This window comes from Lynx rufus, unplaced genomic scaffold (assembly GCF_022079265.1).
Source record: "Lynx rufus isolate CCGP_SWC_20201006 ecotype Redwood Valley unplaced genomic scaffold, mLynRuf1.p SCAF_1, whole genome shotgun sequence".
NCBI classification, from domain to species: domain Eukaryota; kingdom Metazoa; phylum Chordata; class Mammalia; order Carnivora; family Felidae; genus Lynx; species Lynx rufus.
This window is the reverse complement of record NW_025814823.1, coordinates 25,427,446-25,440,069: the sequence shown is the minus strand read 5'-3', so window position 1 is coordinate 25,440,069 and position 12,624 is coordinate 25,427,446. Positions and strand designations below refer to the sequence as shown.

Sequence of the window (12,624 nt, the reverse complement as noted above, 5' to 3'; positions counted from 1 at the left end):
TTTTTTTTTCAGTTTTTATTTGCTTTTTGTTCAATGAACTTAATACCTTTATAATTAAAAAACTTTTTAATTTTAATTTTTATTATTTTTTATTTTAGGGAGAGAGCATGAGGGGGAGAGGGCAGAGGGAGAAAGAGAATCTCAGGCAGGCTCCATGCTCAGTGCAGAGACTGACACAGGGCTCGATCCCACAACCCTGGGATCATGACCTGAGCCAAAATCAAGAGTCAGACGCTCAACTGACTGAGCCACTCAGGTGCCCCTAAAAAACAATCTAACTCTTTTTTTTTTTTTTTTTTTTTTTTAGCTGGTGGGGGATACCTCTAGAGAAAGTGCATCATGTGGGCTGTGTACCTACCCTCTAAATTCCTGGGTTATTTTACACAATTCTTAGTCTTTCTCTGACCATGCTGACTTTCAGGTTATACTGTTTCGTTGATTTGGTAAAGACAGCCACGTTCTTAGGATATTTTGCCTCGCTAACTGTAACCTTGCAAGTACATTTCTGAAACACTCCACAATTCTTTAGGGAAAGAGCAGCTGACCGAATATAAGTTATTGCCTGTCTCCACTGAACATGTGCCTGCGAGTTCTGATCATTCTAGACTTAAAAGGAATCCACCTCTTACGGTCAGAGCCAGAGTTACGAACATCCAAGAACAGCTGAAGGCTACTGGCAGCTTTCATCATTAATTACATCCCTGCTTTAATCTGCTGTACCACGTTGTGCTTTTTTAATCCAATAACTTGCGTATGGTTAGATAATGCGGTAAATACTTGTGGTAAACGGAAACAGTCTTCTGAGATTTGCTTATTTCTTCTGGGATTCTTATATGGGGTTATCTCGGGGTCACCAAGGAGCCTGTGAGAATTCAGAACTCTTTTCATCTTGAAGAACTGACTCCATACCCATTGAATAAAACTCCGCATTCTCTTTTCACCACCCCCTCTCCCTGGCAGCCAGCATCATACTTTGTTTTTTATGACTTTGACTACTCCACGCACCTGATATAAGTGGAATCATATGGCATTTGTTTTGGGTTTTTTTGTGACTGGCTTATTCCATTTAGCATGATGTCTTCAAGGTTCATCCAAGTTGTAGCATATTGCAGAATTTCCTTCCTTTTAACGGCCCAATAATATTCCATCGCATGTATAGACCAGATTGTGCTTATCTGTTCATCTATCGATCATGTGGGTTTCTTCCATGTTTTAGCTGTTATGGATGCTGCTGCTGTGAACGTGAATGTACAGATAGTTCTTTGGGATCCTGCGTTTGAGCCTTTGGGTGTATACCCAGAAGTTGAATGGCTGGATCATATGGTAATTCTACTTAGATTTTTTTTGAGGAACTGAATATTGTTTTCCGTTGGGGACTGTACCATTTTACATACCTTCCAGTAGTGCACCAGGGTCCTAATTTTAACACATCCTGGCCAACACTAATTGTTTTTTGTTTTTTTTAGGAGTACCCATCCTAATGGGCATGAGGTGGTATCTCACTGTGGTTGTGATTTGCATTTCCCTGATGATTAGTGATGTTGAGACTCTTTTCATGGCTTGTTGGCCATTTGTGTATCCTCTTTGAACACATGTTTATTCAAGTCTTTAACCCATTTTTGAATCAGGTTGTTTATTTGTTGTTGAGTGTTAGGAGTTCTTTATATACTCTGGATATAAATCTCTGACGAGATACATGATTTGCAAATATTTTCTTCCATTCTGTGAGTTGCCTTTTTACTCTGTTGATAGTGTCTTCTGATGCACAAAATTTTTTAATTTTTATGAAATCCAATTCGGCTGTTTTTGTTGTCGTTACCTGTGCCTTGGGTGTCATATCCGAAAAATCATTACCGAATCCAATGTTGTGAAGCTTTTATACTATTTTTTAAAGAGTTTTATTGTTTTAGTCTTTATTGTGTTACATTTAGGTCCTTGGTCCATTTTGAGGTCATTTTTTTTAAGATTTTATTTTTTAAGCAATCTCTACACCCACCGTGGGCTCAAACTCACAACCCCGAGATCACCAACTGAGCCGGCCAGGTCCCCTGTTTTGAGTTAGTTTCAGTATATGATGTTCGTTAAGGGTCTAACTTCATCCTTTTGCATGTGGACATCTACTTTCCCTGACACCATTTCTTAAGAAGACTGTCTTTTCCCTGTTGAATGGTCTTAGCACCCTTGTCAAAAATCATTGGAACATATGTGTGAGGATTTATTTCTGAGCTTTCCGTTTCATTGGTCTGTTTATTTTTATGTCAATACACGCTGTTTTGATTACTGTAGCTTTGTAGTTGGATTTGAAATCAGGAAGTGTGAATCCTCCAGTTTCGTCCTTTTTTGAGATTTTTCTGGCTTTTTGGAGTCTTGATATTCCATGTGAATCTTAGGATGAGGTTTTCTATTTCTGCAAAAACTGTTGGGATTTTGATAGGGATTGCATTGACTCTTAGATTGCTTTGGGCAGTATTGACATTTTAACAGTATTAAATCTTCTAATCCATGAACGTGGGATATGTTCCCATTTATTTAGGTCTCCTTTAATTTCTTTCAGCAGTGTTTTGTAGTTGTACAGGTCTTTCACCTCCTTGGTTAAATTAATTCCCAAGCATTTTATTCTTTTTGATGCTATTGTAAATGGAATTGTTTTTATAATTTCCTTTGCAGATTGTTCATTGTTCCTGTGAATGCAACTGATTTTTGTGTGTTGGCTTTGTATCCTGCTGCTTTTCTGATTCATTTATTGGTTCTAATAGTTTTTTGTTGTTGTTGTTGTTTGTTTTTGGTCTGTGCATGTGGGGCCTTTAGGGTTTTTTTCAAATCATCTGCAAACGGAGATTATTTTACTTCTTCCTTTCCAGTTTGGATGCCTTTTATTTCTTTTTGTGTCCTAATTGCTCTGGCTAGAACTTTGTTTATTTTAAATTGTTTTTTTCAACGTTTATTTATTTTTGGGACAGAGAGAAACAGAGCATGAACGGGGGAGGGGCAGAGAGAGAGGGAGACACAGAATCAGAAACAGGCTCCAGGCTCTGAGCCATCAGCCCAAAGCCCGACACGGGGCTCGAACTCACGGACCGCGAGATCGTGACCTGGCCAAAGTCGGACGCTTAACCGACTGCGCCACCCAGGCGCCCCTCTGGCTAGAACTTTGAGTACTGTGTTGAACAGAAGTGGTGAAAGTGGGCCTTCTTGCCTTGTTCCTCATCTTAGAGGAAAAGCTTTCAGTTTTTTGCCGCTAAGTATGATAGTCTTTGTGGCATTTTTATATACGGCTTTTATCATTTTGAGGAAGTAGGAAACTATTACTAGTTTGTTGGGTGTTTTTATCATAAAAGGGTGTCGAATTTTGTCAAATCCTTTCTCTGCATCAATTGAGATGATCAGTTTTTCCCCCCTTCATTCTGTTGATGTGGCATATTATATCAATCAGTTTTTTTATATCAAACCATCCTTGCATTAAGGGAATCGATTCTCCTTGGTCATAATGTATAATCCTTTTACTCTGCTGCTGAATTCAGTTTACTAATATTTTGAAGATTTTATCAATGTTCATAGTGGCTATTGATAGGTAATTTTCTATTCTTGTAATGTCTGGCTTTGGCATCAGGGTAATGTTGGCCTCATAGAATGAGTTAGGAAGTGTTTCCTCTTCTTCAATGTTTTGGAAAAGTTTGAGGATTGGTAAATACGTGGTAGAATTCACCAGTGAAACCATGAGACCCAGGGCTTTTCTTTTTAGGAGATTTTTTTTTTGATTACTGACTCAATTTCCTTACTAGTTATAGGTCTATTCAGATTTTCTGTGATTTAGTCTTGGTACATTTTTGTTCCTGGGAGTTTGTCTATTTCATCTAGAATATTTAATTTGTTGGCGTACAGTTCATAGTATTCTCTTATAATTCTTTTTATTTCTGTAGAATCAGTAATGGCCTCACTTTCTGATTTTAGTAACTTTAGTCTTTCTTCTTAGTCTATCTAGTTAAATTGCATTAATGTTTTCAAAGAAGCAACTTTTGGTTTCATTGGTTTTCTCTATTGTTTTTCTAATCTCTTTCATTTGTCTCTGCTCTAGTCTTTATTTTTATTACTTTTTTAAATGTTTATTTTTGAGAGAGAGAGAGAGAGAATGTGAGTGGGGGAGGGCCAGAGAAAGAGGGAGACACACAATCCAAAGCAGGCTCCGGGCTCTGAGCTGTCAGCACAGAGCCTGACACGGGGCTCAAACCCACAAACTGTTAGATCATGACCTGAGCCGAAGTCAAACTCTTAACTGACTGAGCCACCCAGGTGCCCCTGCTCTAGTCTTTATTATCTCCTTCTTTCTGCTACCTTTGAGTTTAGTTCTTTCTTCTTTTTCTAGTTCTGCAAGTTGTAAAGTTAGGTTGTTGTAGATTTAAAATTTTTCTTGTTTTTAAATGTGTTTGTAGCTATAAATTTCCCCCATTGTACCACTTTCACTGTGTCCTATGTGTTTTTCCAAGTTGTATTTTCATTTTTGTCTCCAAATATTTCTAATCCCCCCCCTGGTTTTTTTTTTTTTTTTTGCAGTTTTATACCTTTATTTGACAACCAGCAATTAGTTCTCATCCACATTAACAGTCTGTAGATTTTTTTATTTTTTTTATTTTTATTTTTTTAATTTTTTTTTAACATTTATTTATTTTTGAGACAGAGAGAGACAGAGCATGAATGGGGGAGGGTCAGAGAGAGAGGGAGACACAGAATCCGAAACAGGCTCCAGGCTCTGAGCTGTCAGCACAGAGCCCGATGCGGGGCTTGAACTCACAGACCGTGAGATCATGACCTGAGCTGAAGTCGGACGCTTAACCGACTGAGCCACCCAGGCGCCCCAACAGTCTGTAGATTTTTGAAAGTGGTGACAAGTACATAGGTAACCAACGTACAGAGATTGTTTGGTGAATCCTCATCCTTTTGTTACGTTTTTCTGGACGACCGCACATGGATACGGTATGGAACATTCCTTATCCCTTTGGCCCAGACAGCTTTGTTGAGCCTGGTGTCAATGCACACATCTGGGGTTCCCATCTCCTTCATAGCAAATTTCCGGATCTCTTTGAGTGCCCGAGGGGCACGCTTCTTGAAACCCCCTCCATGGATGCGCTTGTGAATGTTGATGGTGTATTCTCTGGTCGCTACCTCGCTGATGGCAGAACGGCCCTTCTTCTTCTTGCCACCCTTCTTTGCCGGAGCCATCCTGCCAGGCGTGGGTCGGAAAGCTCTAATTTCCCTTCTGATTTCTTTGATCCATTAGTGGCTTAAAAGTGGGGTGTTCAATTTTTTTTTTAAGTTTATTTATTTATTTTGAGGAAGAGAGAGAGAGCGTGAGTGGGAGGGGGCAGAGAGAGAGGGAGAGAGAGAATCCAGAGCAGGCTCTGTGCTGTCAGTGTGGAACCTGAGGCAGGGCTCTATCTCACAAACCGAGATCACGACCTGAGCTGAAATCAAGAATCGGATGCTTCCAGGTGCCCTGTGTTGTTTAATTTCTATAATTTTGTGAATTTTTCAGTTTTGTCGTTGGTTTCTTTTTCTTTTTTTCTTTTTAAAGATTCTAAGTTATCTCTACACCCGGTGTGGGGCTTGAACTCACAACCCCGAGATCGAGAGTTCCACACTCCACCGACTGCACCAGCAAGCCTTCCCTTGTTATTGGTTTCAAATTTCATCCCACTGTGGCCAGAGAAGAGCTCTGTATGACATTTAGTTTTCTAAATCTACTGAGACTTAATTTGTAATTCAACATATGGTTATCCTGGAAAATGTTGTTTCAAGCGCACTTAAAAAGAATGTGTATTCTCTTGTTGGGGAGAGTGTTCTATATATGCCTGTTAGCTCTAGTTGGTTTATTGTGTTAAGACCTTATTTCCTTGGGGCGCCTGGGTGCTTCAGTCAGTTAAGCAGCCGACTTAGGTTTAGATCAGGTCATGATCTCATGGTTCCTGAGGTCGAGCCCTATTTCAGGCTCTGTGCTGACAGTGCGGATCCTGCTTGGGATTGTCTCTCTCCTTCTCTTCGCCTCTCTCTGGTGCATGTGCCTGATTTCTCTCAAAATAAGTAAATAAACTTTTAAAAAAAAAAAGACCTTTATTTCCTTATTTATTTTCTGTTCGATTGTCTTATCCATTATTGTAAATGGGATATTGAAGTCTCCAACTTCCAATTACTGTTGCAGAACTTTCTATCTCTCCCTTCAATTCTGTCAGTTTTTGCTTCAACAATTTTGATGATTGGGGCGCCTGGGTGGCGCAGTCAGTTAAGCGTCCGACTTCAGCCAGGTCACGATCTCCCGGTCCGGGAGTTCGAGCCCCGCGTCAGGCTCTGGGCTGATGGCTCGGAGCCTGGAGCCTGTTTCCGATTCTGTGTCTCCTTCTCTCTCTGCCCCTCCCCCGTTCATGCTCTGTCTCTCTCTGTCCCAAAAATAAATAAACGTTAAAAAAAAAAATAACAATTTTGATGATTTGTTATTAGGTGTGTAAATGTTTGTAATTGTTATATATCATCTTATCTTATTAAAACTTTTATTAATATATAACATCTTTCTTTTTCTCTTGTAAGCGCTTTTGACTATTTTGTCTGATGTTAATATAGCCCACTTGCTCTCTTTGGTTACTATTTGTATGGAATATCTTCTTCCTTTTACTTTCTTTTTTCTTTTCCTTTTACTTTCAGCCTGTTTGGTCTTTGGATCTCAAGTGAGTCTTGTATACAGCATATATTTGGATCTTGTATTTTAAATCCATTCTTCCAATCTTTGTCTTTTGAGTAACAGTTTAGTCCATTTACATTTAAAGTAATTATTAATAAGGAAGGACTTCTGTCATTATGTTATTTGTTTTCTTTATGCCTCATAACTTTTTGTCCCTCATTTCCTGCATTACTGTCTTCTTTTGTGTTTACTTGACTCCTTGTAGTAATATATTCAAATTCTTTTCTCATTTCATGTATATTCTATAGAAATATTCTTTGTGGTTACCATGGAGATTGCATTTAACATGCTAAAATTATAACACTTTAATTTGAATTTATACTAGCTTAACTTCAATAATGTACAAAAACTCTACTTCTTTACAACTCTGTCCCCAGCCCTTTGGTTGTCGATGTCACAAATTATTTTATACATTGTGGGTCTGAAACAAACCAGTGCTTTTAAAAAATGCATTAGTCTCTTAAATCATGTACAAAATAAGATAATGGAGTTATAAGCCAAGGTCACAGTAATGCCAGCTCTTACACTAATAATTTAAAATTTTTTCTTTAAGGAACAGCTGGGTGGCTCAGTCGATTGAGTGTCCGACTCTTGATCTCGGCTCAAGTCATGATCTCATGGTTTGTGAGATTGAGCCCCCGGTCGGGCTCCATGCTGACGGCACAGAGCCTGCCTGGGATTCTCTCTCTTCCCCTCTCTCTCTGCCCCTCCTGCACTCATGTGCTCTGTCTCTCTCTCTCAAATAAATAAAAAATTTTAAGAACACAAAATTTTTTCTTTAAATAATAATACTAACTTTTTATTACTCATGTACTTACCTTTGTTGAGATCTTTATTTTTCCAAATGGTTTTGAGTTACTGGCTAGTGTCCTTTCATTCCACCTTGTAGGATTCTCTTAGGCACTTATTTTAGGGCAGGTGTAGTTGTCATGACTCCCCCAGCTTTTATCTGGGAATATCCTCATTTATTCCTCACTGGGAGGACAACTAGTGTGATATCATAGTTGAATACCGTATACCATACTCTACAGGTAGAAATCAGTGTTTTTCCTTAGAGAATAAGGAAGAAGGATTAAAGACAAGTTAATCTGGTCAAGGTTGATTTGTCTTTCATTCTCAACAATTAAAGTAAGAACTCTGAGCTACCCTGATGTTTATCTAGTGGGTGATGGTACAAAGAGTATTCTTTGTAAAAATAAATCATTTTCGGTAATACATGTAGACAGGACAAAGTTCAAAAGATATCAGAAGTTATGCAAAAAAGTCCTCTTGCCCTGTGCTCCCCACCCCCTATCATTTTTTTTTTTTTTATCTGCAGAGGCAACTGGGTACCTTTGCGTGTGCGTGTGTATCCTTCCAGAGGAATGTATTATTTTCTTTTTTTTAATGTTTATTTTTGACAGAGAGAGAGAGAGAGCTGGGGGCAGGGCAGAGAGAGCGGGAGATAGAGGATCCAAAGTGGGCTCTGCACTGAAAGTAGAGACCCTGATGTGGTATCGACTCGCGAACTGTGAGATTGTGACCTGGGCCAAAGTCAGACGCGTAACTGACTGAGCCACCCAGGCGCCCCTAGAACTACTTCATTCTTTTTAAAGACTAATTTGCATACTACTCTGGGGTTGTGCCATATTATTTCATCAGTAGGGAATTGTTTCCAATTCTTTTGCTACTTCAAAAACAGTACATTAAGAATCTTTGTATATTGGGGCACCTGGGGGGCTCAGTGGGTTAAACGTCTGACTCTTGATTTTGGTTCAGGTCATGATCTCGTGATCGTGAGATGAATCCCCGCAGGGGGCTCCTTGCTGGTGTGGAGCCTGCTTGGGATTCTCCCTCTCCCTCTGCCCCTCCCCATTTGCTCGTGCTTTCCCTCTCTCTCCGTCTCTCTCTCTCTCTCTCTCTCTCTTTCTCTCTTTCTCTCCATAAAAAAAAGAAAAAAAAGAATCTGTGTATATTTATCATTTTCTTCACGTCTGCAAATATTTCCAAAGAATGAAGTACTGGGTCAGAGTTATTGTAATTTTGATAGCGACTACTGAATTACGCTCCACAAAGGCTGGGCCAGTTAACACTTCTGTATTTAATATGAGAGTATTAGCAAACTTTCTGATCTTTGCTAATCTATATGAAATTAAGCGTACTTTCTTAGCAAAGTAGCGTTTATATTTACACATATATATATATATTTTAATGTTTTATTCATTTTTGAGGGAGCGTGAGTGGGGGGAGGCGGGAGGGGGGTACAGAGTCTGAAGTGGGCTATGTGCTGACAACAGCAAGCCCAGTACGGGCCTCTAACTCACAAACGAACTCACAAACCGTGAGATCACGATCTGAGCCGAAGTCAGACATTCAACCGACTAAGCCCCCCAGGTGCCCCTTACATTTTTATATTTTTATGGATTTGTATTTCTGTATATTCATGTTTCTTTTGAGTTGTTTGTCCTTTCCTTGCTGTCACTTATTGTCCATGATGTGACTTCCAGGTATTTTTTCTTAGTTTGTCATTTGATTTTTGACTTTGAATACGGTATTCTTTTTAACCATCTAGAACTTTGTTTTTTGTAGTCAAATTTATCAAAAAAAATTTTTTTATGGCTTCTGATTTGGGGACGTGGTGGGTTCATCAGATTATGCATTGTGGAGCTCAGCTGTTCAGATCCGAATCTTAGTTCTGCTGCTTGCTTGCTGCGTGTCTCTGGGCAAGTTACTTAACCTCTCTGTGCTTCATTCTCCTCATCTGCGAACTTGGGATAATAATAGGACTTCATAGACTCCTGGTGAAAATGAGAAGAGTTAACATCTGGCAAGTAGGAGGGCACATTGGAAAAACCCTATGTAAATGTTTCCAGTTGTATCAGGATAGATTAGGTGATGCTGCAGGAACAAATAACCCCAACATCTCGGTGGCTTGTAACAAAGATTCATCTCTTAAACACAACTCCGCGTTCATTACAGATCAATTGTGGCTCTGCTCTACCTTGTTTTCCCTGGACCCAAGCTGATGGAACTTATTTTGGTATATGGTTGGTCTGTGGCACAGAGGAAAGAGATCATAGTGAAGCGCACACAGGCTACAAGTGTCTACTTGGAAGCGAGACGCATCGCTTCTCACATTTCATTGGCCAAAGAAAGTCACGTGGCCATGCCGGAGTTCCACAAGATAAAGTTCCGCAAGATAAGCATGCGTTATCCTCCTGGGCCGGGAACATCCAAAAAAAAGGCCATCACAGGCAAGGACATTTTAACACGTAGTTATACAATCTCCTGCAGCCCTGATTATCTTGCATTGTTTGTGGGCCTCCACACAAAGATTGTAAAAAATTCTTCCCCTGACCGTGTCTCCCGAGGAGGGCCCCGAAAATACTCCCTTCCCTTCAGCGGGGTATTACGAGATGTGCTGATGGGAGCAGTCACTTCCTTTAGAAACTTCGCGGTGGGTGTCCTCTGCAGGCTGAGAATGGCAATGAGAAGTGCTGCCACTTAAGTGGATTCCGAGTTAAGAGGCCAAGTGACCGCGTTTAACACCAGGGACACTGGGCGTGATTCCTGCAGATGGCAACAGGTCCACAGTGGCCAGTAGAACGCTGTGACTTGTGAGGATCTCTGATGCCCACCTACGAACGGAATAGGTGGTCAGCCCGCTAAAACGTAATTTGATTTACGTAATCGGAAATTGTCAGGTCAGCAGAGATCTGATTTGGGCCTCGATAGTCGAGTCCCGGCCTCTCGCCCAGTTCCGAGATCTCGGCTCCATCGCAGACCTGGAGCCCTTTGACACTGCTGAGCCCTTTGACACTGAGCCACCCTGGCGCCTCCCCCACCAAACATCTTTTTTTTTTTTTTTTTTTAACGGTGGGAGGAAATGGAAAAATCCGAGCTGCAGTGGTGTTAGACAGTGGGGCAGAAATACCTGCAAAATCCCGGAGGCAGCTTCAGAGACTCCTCACAGCGACCCAGCGCGGTGCAGGGAGCAACCAGATGTTCCGTGTCCAAGAGTGATGGAAGATATTGTGGAGCTGTGGTTGGGCCTGGAGAGGGTCTGGCAGTTGGGGGACGGCTCCAAGTAACTAGGGACCCTCAGTGCTCAGCTGTCATGTCTTTCCCAGGGTGGGCTTCTCTGGCTGAGGCCCAGCTTGCCATCATATGCTGCTGTGGTACCCTGGACTTGCCCTTCCTAAAGGATAATATTCAGAGAAAGGTAACAGCATGTCTCTTAGGCAGAAATAAATGAATGAAATGGAAGGAGTACCCCAGACAGGGAAAGAAACACTATATAAAAAAGAACCAGGAAGATTATAAAACAGGACCAGAGATTTAAAAAATGATAGTATTAAAAAAAATTTTTTTTTAATGTTTATTCATTTTTTTAAGAGAGAGAGAGTGTGTGACAGGCAGAGAGAGAAGGAGACACAGAATCCAAAGCAGGCTCCAGGCTCTGAGCTGTCAGCCCAGAGCCTGATGCGGGGCTCGAACCCATAAACGATGAGATCGTGACCTGAGCTGAACGCGGACGCCCAACCGACTGAGCCACCCAGGCACCCCTATGTAACTTTGATTTTATTGCTTTAAACTTTTATTGCCACGTAACTTTGTATTTTGATGTAAACATACAAAGCTCATGGCAAGTTTTTTCTTAGGCACGCTTAAGCAACATCTTACAACTATTTGCGTCAATGGTGGGAATCTGAATTTTTCTCAAAGGGCTTTGTACGTCTCTCGACTTGGAGGAGCTCTGAGGTGGTATGAAAAGCATCAGCCGCAGAAGGCAGGTTGTCTGAGTTCTAGCTGTGGCGTTGACGTTCACCACCTGTAGGACCTTGGGCTGGTCACCTCACCTCTGTATACCCATTTGCTCCTCTGTGGAATGGAGGGGTTTGAGCATATGGCCTTTAGATTCTCTGCCAGCTCTAAATTCTATTCTTTAGGAGGTCAAGGCCCTCGTTTGGGAATGCAGCGAAGTACTGGTTTGCGCGATTTGTACTCTGAGAATGAAGGCTGAAGTCACTGTGACTTTATGAAAACTGCCGAGATCACCAGGAGGCTGAGGGAAGAGGCCCCTATAACTTTTGTGGGCTCAGATGCAAGGCACACACTTTGGATCACTGTGATGTATGACAATGATTCCTATGGGGGCGGATGATTCCTTATGGAATGATTCCTTATGGGGTGGCCATCAAAATCAGGGCTTCTCAATCAGTGACCTTCCCTCTCTGGAGCCCCAGGCCATTTGAGAACCAGGTTGAAATAGATATCCCGCCTCCGCCCCCCCCCCCCACCTTGGGACTGCATCAGATCTCTCTGGGGTGTGGCACAGAAAAATGGTTGGAAAGCAGCTGAGGAAGTTATCCTTGGAATGTGCTCAATGCATTGCTGGAAGATGCCCACAGGCGGAGGTACCGCTGTGACCCAAGTCTTGGAGGCTTTGGAAGATCAGCCTGGAGAATTCCAGAGGGATTGAAATCTAAACAACTTGAAATTTTCTCCTCCCTCTCCGTTTCTTCCTTCTCCTCTTCCCTCCCTTCTTCAATAGCTCAACCTTACTGAGCGCCTCCCATGTCTGACCATACACACACACACACACACACACACACGCACACGCACACACATATATGGTCTTAGTTTATCCTCACCACACATCCTATGCCGCAAGTACTTTTATTATTTTATTTAGTACACATTTTCATATCGGGGCACTGAGGCGCAGAGGCTCAACTTGCCCATATTCACATGCAGAAGAGATCCAGGGTACACCCTTTGGTGGTCGGGCTGTGGGGCATGGTGGGGGCACAGACGCAAGGACAGGCAAAAAGCTGGACCGCAGACCCTAGGGTAAGCCTCGCAGCGATGAGTGGTGGGTCTCAAGCGACAACTGTGGAATAAATGAAGAGACCCCG

General features: G+C 41.6%; 1 pseudogene; it reads right to left on the bottom strand.

The window, feature by feature from the left end:
• Nucleotides 1-4,530: 4,530 nt before the first annotated feature.
• LOC124511328 (60S ribosomal protein L31-like) lies at nt 4,531-5,221 on the bottom strand (annotated as a pseudogene).
• Between the last annotated feature and the right edge of the window lie 7,403 nt (nt 5,222-12,624).